We start from the raw sequence: 9107 nt of genomic DNA, 5'->3' as shown, positions 1-9107 counted from the left end.
ACATGCAGAAAAACGCTACCGGCATTGGCCCTACCTGACCTCCATGATCCCTCATTGCGAGAATTCCAGTAAACTGAAAGGTAGTTACCGCTATGGGACAGAAACCACTTGTGCCTAGCTAGAAACCGCTAAGACAACGTGGCACTCGTGCTTCTGAGACGCTTTTTGAGTCCATGTCTTGTACTGCCTCAGAAATGTGTGAAAAACCTGCCACATGTTCTCGAGGCGGAAACAAGGGTGCTGCAGTAGATGATTTTGCTGGGACCGTCCTACATGCAGAAAAACGCTACCGGCATTGGCCCTACCTTACCTCCATGATCCCTCATTGCTAGAATTCGAGCAAACTGAAAGGTAGTTACCGCTATGGGACAGAAACCACTTGTGCCTAGCTAGAAACAGCTAAGACAACGTGGCACTCGTGCTTCTGAGACGCTTTTGGAGTCCATGTCTTGTACTGCCTCTGAAAAGTGTGAAAAACCTGCCACATGTTCTCGAAGAGGAAGCAAGGCTGTTGAACTAGACGATATAGCTGGGAATGTCGTACATGGAGAGAAATGATATCCGGTATTGCCGCTACCTTACCTCCATGATCCCTCATTGCGAGAATTGCATCAAACTGTAATATAGTTACCGCTATGGGACAGAAACCACTTGTGCCTAGCTAGAAACCGCTAAGACAACGTGGCACGCGTGCTTCTGAGACGCTTTTTGAGTCCATGTCTTGTACTGCCTCAGAGATGTGTGAAAAACCTGCCACATGTTCTTGAGGCGAAAACAAGGGTGCTGCAGTAGAAGATTTTGCTGGGACCGTCCTACATGCAGGAAAACGCTACCGGCATTGGCCCTACCTGACCTCCATGATCCCTCATTGCGAGAATTCCAGCAAACTGAAAGGTAGTTACCGCTATAGGACAGAAACCACTTGTGCCTATCTAGAAAAACCTAAGGCACCGTGGCACTCTTGCTTCTGAGACGCTTTTGGAGTCCGTGTCTTTTACTGCCTCTGAAATGTGTGAAAAACCTGCCACATGTTCTCGAAGAGGAAGCAAGGCTGTTGAACTAGACGATATGGCTGGGAATGTCGTACATGGAGAAAAATGATATCCGGTATTGGTGGTACCTTACCTCCATGATCCCTCATTGCGAGAATTCCAACAAACTGGACGTTAGTTACCGCTATGGGACAGAAACCACTTGTGCCTAGCTAGAAACACCTAAGACACCGTGGCACTCGTGCTTCTGAGACGCTTTTGGAGTCCATGTCTTGTACTGCCTCTGAAAAGTGTGAAAAACCTGCCACATGTTCTCGAAGAGGAAGCAAGGCTGTTGAACTAGACGATATAGCTGGGAATGTCGTACATGGAGAGAAATGATATCCGGTATTGCCGCTACCTTACCTCCATGATCCCTCATTGCGAGAATTCCAGCAAACTGTAATATAGTTACCGCTATGGGACAGAAACCACTTGTGCCTAGCTAGAAATCGCTAAGACAACGTGGCACTCGTGCTTCTGAGACTCTTTTTGAGTCCATGTCTTGTACTGCCTCAGAAATGTGTGAAAAACCTGCCACATGTTCTCGAGGCGGAAACAAGGGTGCTGCAGTAGATGATTTTGCTGGGACCGTCCTACATGCAGAAAAACGCTACCGGCATTGGCCCTACCTGACCTCCATGATCCCGCCTTGCGAGAATTCCAGCAAACTGGACGTTAGTTACCGCTATGGGACAGAAACCACTTGTGCCCAGCTTGAAACACTTAAGGCACCGCAGCACTCTTGCTTCTTAGACGCTTTTGGAGTCCATGGCTTTTACTACCTCAGAAATGTGTGAAAAACCTGCCACATGTTCTTGAGGAGGAAACCAGGCTCTTGAACTAGATGATATGGCTGGGACTGTCGTACATCAAGAAAAATTATATCCGTCATTGGCGCTAACAGGAAAGTTTGCACCATACCTCCATGATCCATCATTGCGAGAATTCCAACAAACTGAAAGGTAGTTACCGCTATGGGACAGAAACCACTTGTGCCTAGCAAGAAACACCTAAGACACCGTGGCACTCTTGCTTTTGAGAGGCTTTTGGAGTCCATGTCTTTTACTGCCTCTGAAATGTGTGAAAAACCTGCCACATGTTCTCGAAGAGGAAGCAAGGCTGTTGAACTAGACGTTATAGCTGGGAATGTCGTACATGGAGAAAAATGATATCCGGTATTGGCGGTACCTTACCTCCATGATCCCTCATTGCGAGAATTCCAGCAAACTGAAAGGTAGTTACCGCTACGGCACAGAAACCACTTGTGCCCAGCTAGAAACGCTTAAGGCACCGCAGCACTCTTGCTTCTTAGACTCTTTTAGAGTCCATGCCTTGTACTGCCTCAGGAATGTGTGAAAAACCTGCCACATGTTCTCGAGGCGGAAACAAGGGTGCTGCAGTAGATGATTTTGCTGGGACCGTCCTACATGCAGAAAAACGCTACCGGCATTTGCCCTAGCTGACCTCCATAATCCCGCATTGCGAGAATTCCAGCAAACTGGACGGTAGTTACCGCTGTGGGACAGAACCACTTGTGCCTAGCTAGAAACACTTAAGACACCGTGGCACTCTTGCTTCTGAGACGCTTTTGGAGTCCATGGCTTTTACTACCTCAGAAATGTGTGAAAAACCTGCCACATGTTCTTGAGGAGGAAACAAGGCTCTTGAACTAGATGATATGGCTGGGACTGTCGTACATGAAGAAAAATTATATCCGTCATTGGCGCTAACAGGAAAGTTTGCACCAGACCTCCATGATGCCTCTTTGCGAGAATTCCAGCAATCTGGATGGGAGTTACCGCTATGGGACAGAAACCACTTGTGCCTAGCTAGAAACAGCTAAGACAACGTGGCACTCGTGCTTCTGAGACGCTTTTGGAGTCCATGTCTTGTACTGCCTCTGAAATGTGTGAAAAACCTGCCAGATGTTCTCGAAGAGGAAGCAAGGCTGCTGAACTAGACGATATAGCTGGGAATGTCGTACATTGAGAAAAATGATATCTGGTATTGGCGGTACCCTACCTCCATGATCCCTCATTGCGAGAATTCCAGCAAACTGAAAGGTAGTTACCGCTATGGGACAGAAAGCACTTGTGCCTAGCTTGAAACACTTTAAGGCACCGTAGCACTCTTGCTTCTTAGACGCTTTTAGAGTCCATGCCTTTTACTGCATCAGGAATGTGTGAAAAACCTGCCACATGTTCTCGAGGCGGAAACAAGGGTGCTGCAGTAGATGATTTTGCTGGGACCGTCCTACATGCAGAAAAACGCTACCGGCATTGGCCCTACCTGACCTCCATGATCCCGCCTTGCGAGAATTCCAGCAAACTGAAAGGTAGTTACCGCTATGGGACAGAAACCACGTGTGCCTAGCTAGAAACCGCGAAGACAACGTGGCACTCGTGCTTCTGAGACGCTTTTTGAGTCCATGTCTTGTACTGCCTCAGAAATGTGTGAAAAACCTGCCACATGTTCTCGAGGCGGAAACAAGGGTGCTGCAGTAGATGATTTTGCTGGGACCGTCCTACATGCAGAAAAACGCTACCGGCATTTGCCCTAGCTGACCTCCATAATCCCGCATTGCGAGAATTCCAGCAAACTGGACGGTAGTTACCGCTGTGGGACAGAACCACTTGTGCCTAGCTAGAAACACTTAAGACACCGTGGCACTCGTGCTTCTGAGACGCTTTTTGAGTCCATGTCTTGTACTGCCTCAACAATGTGAGAAAAACCTGCCACATGTTCTTGAGGAGGAAACAAGGCTCTTGAACTAGATGATATGGCTGGGACTGTCGTACGTGAAGAAAAATTATATCCGTCATTGGCGCTAACAGGAAAGTTTGCACCAGACCTCCATGATGCCTCTTTGCGAGAATTCCAGCAATCTGGATGGGAGTTACCGCTATGGGACAGAAACCACTTGTGCCTAGCTAGAAACAGATAAGACAACGTGGCACTCGTGCTTCTGAGACGGTTTTGGAGTCCATGTCTTGTACTGCCTCTGAAATGTGTGAAAAAGCTGCCAGATGTTCTCGAAGAGGAAGCAAGGCTGCTGAACTAGACGATATAGCTGGGAATGTCGTACATTGAGAAAAATGATATCTGGTATTGGCGGTACCCTACCTCCATGATCCCTCATTGCGAGAATTCCAGCAAACTGAAAGGTAGTTACCGCTATGGGACAGAAAGCACTTGTGCCTAGCTTGAAACACTTTAAGGCACCGTAGCACTCTTGCTTCTTAGACGCTTTTAGAGTCCATGCCTTTTACTGCATCAGGAATGTGTGAAAAACCTGCCACATGTTCTCGAGGCGGAAACAAGGGTGCTGCAGTAGATGATTTTGCTGGGACCGTCCTACATGCAGAAAAACGCTACCGGCATTGGCCCTACCTGACCTCCATGATCCCGCCTTGCGAGAATTCCAGCAAACTGGACGTTAGTTACCGCTATGGGACAGAAACCACTTGTGCCTAGCTAGAAATCGCTAAGACAACGTGGCACTCGTGCTTCTGAGACGCTTTTTGAGTCCATGTCTTGTACTGCCTCAGAGATGTGTGAAAAACCTGCCACATGTTCTTGAGGGGGAAACAAGGCTCTTGAACTAGATGATATGGCTGGGACTGTCGTACATGAAGAAAAACGCTACCGGCATTGGCCCTACCTGACTTCCATGATCCCTCATTGCGAGAATTCCAGCAAACTGAAAGGTAGTTACCGCTATGGGACAGAAACCACGTGTGCCTAGCTAGAAACCGCGAAGACAACGTGGCACTCGTGCTTCTGAGACGCTTTTTGAGTCCATGTCTTGTACTGCCTCAGAAATGTGTGAAAAACCTGCCACATGTTCTCGAGGCGGAAACAAGGGTGCTGCAGTAGATGATTTTGCTGGGACCGTCCTACATGCAGAAAAACGCTACCGGCATTGGCCCTACCTGACCTCCATGATCCCTCATTGCGAGAATTCCAGCAAACTGAAAGGTAGTTACCGCTATGGGACAGAAACCACTTGTGCCTAGCTAGAAACCGCTAAGACAACGTGGCACTCGTGCTTCTGAGACGCTTTTTGAGTCCATGTCTTGTACTGCCTCAGAAATGTGTGAAAAACCTGCCACATGTTCTCGAGGCGGAAACAAGGGTGCTGCAGTAGATGATTTTGCTGGGACCGTCCTACATGCAGAAAAACGCTACCGGTATTGGCCCTACCTTACCTCCATGATCCCTCATTGCTAGAATTCGAGCAAACTGAAAGGTAGTTACCGCTATGGGACAGAAACCACTTGTGCCTAGCTAGAAACCGCTAAGACAACGTGGCACTCGTGCTTCTGAGACGCTTTTTGAGTCCATGTCTTGTACTGCCTCAACAATGTGAGAAAAACCTGCCACATGTTCTCGAAGAGGAAGCAAGGCTGTTGAACTAGACGATATAGCTGGGAATGTCGTACATTGAGAAAAATGATATCCGTTATTGGCGGTACCTTACCTCCATGATCCCTCATTGCGAGAATTGCATCAAACTGAAAGGTAGTTACCGCTATGGGACAGAAACCACTTGTGCCTAGCTAGAAACCGCTAAGACAACGTGGCACGCGTGCTTCTGAGACGCTTTTTGAGTCCATGTCTTGTACTGCCTCAGAGATGTGTGAAAAACCTGCCACATGTTCTCGAGGCGAAAACAAGGGTGCTGCAGTAGAAGATTTTGCTGGGACCGTCCTACATGCAGAAAAACGCTACCGGCATTGGCCCTACCTGACCTCCATGATCCCTCATTGCGAGAATTCCAGCAAACTGAAAGGTAGTTACCGCTATAGGACAGAAACCACTTGTGCCTAGCTAGTAAAACCTAAGGCACCGTGGCACTCTTGCTTCTGAGACGCTTTTGGAGTCCGTGTCTTTTACTGCCTCTGAAATGTGTGAAAAACCTGCCACATGTTCTCGAAGAGGAAGCAAGGCTGTTGAACTAGACGATATGGCTGGGAATGTCGTACATGGAGAAAAATGATATCCGGTATTGGTGGTACCTTACCTCCATGATCCCTCATTGCGAGAATTCCAACAAACTGGACGTTAGTTACCGCTATGGGACAGAAACCACTTGTGCCTAGCTAGAAACACCTAAGACACCGTGGCACTCGTGCTTCTGAGACGCTTTTGGAGTCCATGTCTTGTACTGCCTCTGAAAAGTGTGAAAAACCTGCCACATGTTCTCGAAGAGGAAGCAAGGCTGTTGAACTAGACGATATAGCTGGGAATGTCGTACATGGAGAGAAATGATATCCGGTATTGCCGCTACCTTACCTCCATGATCCCTCATTGCGAGAATTCCAGCAAACTGTAATATAGTTACCGCTATGGGACAGAAACCACTTGTGCCTAGCTAGAAATCGCTAAGACAACGTGGCACTCGTGCTTCTGAGACTCTTTTTGAGTCCATGTCTTGTACTGCCTCAGAAATGTGTGAAAAACCTGCCACATGTTCTCGAGGCGGAAACAAGGGTGCTGCAGTAGATGATTTTGCTGGGACCGTCCTACATGCAGAAAAACGCTACCGGCATTGGCCCTACCTGACCTCCATGATCCCGCCTTGCGAGAATTCCAGCAAACTGGACGTTAGTTACCGCTATGGGACAGAAACCACTTGTGCCCAGCTTGAAACACTTAAGGCACCGCAGCACTCTTGCTTCTTAGACGCTTTTGGAGTCCATGGCTTTTACTACCTCAGAAATGTGTGAAAAACCTGCCACATGTTCTTGAGGAGGAAACCAGGCTCTTGAACTAGATGATATGGCTGGGACTGTCGTACATCAAGAAAAATTATATCCGTCATTGGCGCTAACAGGAAAGTTTGCACCATACCTCCATGATCCATCATTGCGAGAATTCCAACAAACTGAAAGGTAGTTACCGCTATGGGACAGAAACCACTTGTGCCTAGCAAGAAACACCTAAGACACCGTGGCACTCTTGCTTTTGAGAGGCTTTTGGAGTCCATGTCTTTTACTGCCTCTGAAATGTGTGAAAAACCTGCCACATGTTCTCGAAGAGGAAGCAAGGCTGTTGAACTAGACGTTATAGCTGGGAATGTCGTACATAGAGAAAAATGATATCCGGTATTGGCGGTACCTTACCTCCATGATCCCTCATTGTGAGAATTCCAGCAAACTGAAAGGTAGTTACCGCTACGGCACAGAAACCACTTGTGCCCAGCTAGAAACGCTTAAGGCACCGCAGCACTCTTGCTTCTTAGACTCTTTTAGAGTCCATGCCTTGTACTGCCTCAGGAATGTGTGAAAAACCTGCCACATGTTCTCGAGGCGGAAACAAGGGTGCTGCAGTAGATGATTTTGCTGGGACCGTCCTACATGCAGAAAAACGCTACCGGCATTTGCCCTAGCTGACCTCCATAATCCCGCATTGCGAGAATTCCAGCAAACTGGACGGTAGTTACCGCTGTGGGACAGAACCACTTGTGCCTAGCTAGAAACACTTAAGACACCGTGGCACTCTTGCTTCTGAGACGCTTTTGGAGTCCATGGCTTTTACTACCTCAGAAATGTGTGAAAAACCTGCCACATGTTCTTGAGGAGGAAACAAGGCTCTTGAACTAGATGATATGGCTGGGACTGTCGTACGTGAAGAAAAATTATATCCGTCATTGGCGCTAACAGGAAAGTTTGCACCAGACCTCCATGATGCCTCTTTGCGAGAATTCCAGCAATCTGGATGGGAGTTACCGCTATGGGACAGAAACCACTTGTGCCTAGCTAGAAACAGCTAAGACAACGTGGCACTCGTGCTTCTGAGACGCTTTTGGAGTCCATGTCTTGTACTGCCTCTGAAATGTGTGAAAAACCTGCCAGATGTTCTCGAAGAGGAAGCAAGGCTGCTGAACTAGACGATATAGCTGGGAATGTCGTACATTGAGAAAAATGATATCTGGTATTGGCGGTACCCTACCTCCATGATCCCTCATTGCGAGAATTCCAGCAAACTGAAAGGTAGTTACCGCTATGGGACAGAAAGCACTTGTGCCTAGCTTGAAACACTTTAAGGCACCGTAGCACTCTTGCTTCTTAGACGCTTTTAGAGTCCATGCCTTTTACTGCATCAGGAATGTGTGAAAAACCTGCCACATGTTCTCGAGGCGGAAACAAGGGTGCTGCAGTAGATGATTTTGCTGGGACCGTCCTACATGCAGAAAAACGCTACCGGCATTGGCCCTACCTGACCTCCATGATCCCGCCTTGCGAGAATTCCAGCAAACTGGACGTTAGTTACCGCTATGGGACAGAAACCACTTGTGCCTAGCTAGAAATCGCTAAGACAACGTGGCACTCGTGCTTCTGAGACGCTTTTTGAGTCCATGTCTTGTACTGCCTCAGAGATGTGTGAAAAACCTGCCACATGTTCTTGAGGGGGAAACAAGGCTCTTGAACTAGATGATATGGCTGGGACTGTCGTACATGAAGAAAAACGCTACCGGCATTGGCCCTACCTGACTTCCATGATCCCTCATTGCGAGAATTCCAGCAAACTGAAAGGTAGTTACCGCTATGGGACAGAAACCACGTGTGCCTAGCTAGAAACCGCGAAGACAACGTGGCACTCGTGCTTCTGAGACGCTTTTTGAGTCCATGTCTTGTACTGCCTCAGAAATGTGTGAAAAACCTGCCACATGTTCTCGAGGCGGAAACAAGGGTGCTGCAGTAGATGATTTTGCTGGGACCGTCCTACATGCAGAAAAACGCTACCGGCATTGGCCCTACCTGACCTCCATGATCCCTCATTGCGAGAATTCCAGTAAACTGAAAGGTAGTTACCGCTATGGGACAGAAACCACTTGTGCCTAGCTAGAAACCGCTAAGACAACGTGGCACTCGTGCTTCTGAGACGCTTTTTGAGTCCATGTCTTGTACTGCCTCAGAAATGTGTGAAAAACCTGCCACATGTTCTCGAGGCGGAAACAAGGGTGCTGCAGTAGATGATTTTGCTGGGACCGTCCTACATGCAGAAAAACGCTACCGGCATTGGCCCTACCTTACCTCCATGATCCCTCATTGCTAGAATTCGAGCAAA

Source organism: Pelodiscus sinensis, chromosome 31, assembly GCF_049634645.1.
Source record: "Pelodiscus sinensis isolate JC-2024 chromosome 31, ASM4963464v1, whole genome shotgun sequence".
In the NCBI taxonomy this organism is placed as follows: Eukaryota; Metazoa; Chordata; order Testudines; family Trionychidae; genus Pelodiscus; species Pelodiscus sinensis.
Note: the sequence above shows the minus strand (reverse complement) of the source record.